Genomic DNA, 736 nt, shown 5'->3' on the forward strand with positions numbered 1-736 from the left:
GGGGGCAAAAAAAAGCAGTTTCTGAAGTTCACTCTTGATTGCACCCACCCTGTAGAAGATGGAATCATGGATGCAGCCAATTTTGAGCAGTTTTTGCAAGAGAGGATCAAAGTGAACGGAAAAGCTGGGAATCTCGGTGGAGGAGTTGTGACTATTGAAAGGAGCAAGAGCAAGATCATTGTGACTTCCGAGGTGCCTTTTTCCAAAAGGTATTTGAAATATCTCACCAAAAAATATTTGAAGACGAATAATCTACGTGATTGGTTGCGCGTAGTTGCTAACAGCAAAGAGAGTTACGAGTTGCGTTACTTCCAAATTAACCAGGATGAAGAAGAGGAGGAAGATGAGGATGAAAATTCATTTATCTTCAATATTTTGTATGAGTTCTTGAATAAAACTTGGGAACCAAAATGGTGGTTTATCCTTGTATCTCTGCAGTGTGGATTGCACAGCGAATTGGAAGTCATGGTAAAGGGCCTCACTTGGGCTGCTGCTCAGTATTGTAACTAGACTTTTTTTCCTGATTGAAAATGTCTGTCCTTGTGGTAGTAATACCAAAATAGGAGGAGAAGTTGATCTTATGGGAAGAACAACCGTGTTGCACTTAGATGGGGTTAAGGTATGGAGGTGTGAGCTTCAGTTAGTCACTGTTTTATTTTAAAAAGCGTGGCTGTCAATTGTACCTGGTGCTTTTCTCAGAGAATGATTCAGGAATGCAGTGGGCTCATTCATTAAA

At 40.6% G+C, this 736-nt stretch overlaps 1 pseudogene; it reads left to right on the forward strand.

Moving 5' to 3' along the window:
* Window positions 1–12: 12 nt before the first annotated feature.
* Window positions 13–510, forward strand: LOC110594671 (annotated as a pseudogene).
* The last annotated feature ends 226 nt before the right edge of the window (window positions 511–736 follow it).

The sequence above is a fragment of the Carlito syrichta genome, unplaced genomic scaffold (assembly GCF_000164805.1).
Source record: "Carlito syrichta isolate Samal-C Ts95f unplaced genomic scaffold, Tarsius_syrichta-2.0.1 Scaffold121839, whole genome shotgun sequence".
In the NCBI taxonomy this organism is placed as follows: Eukaryota; Metazoa; Chordata; class Mammalia; order Primates; family Tarsiidae; genus Carlito; species Carlito syrichta.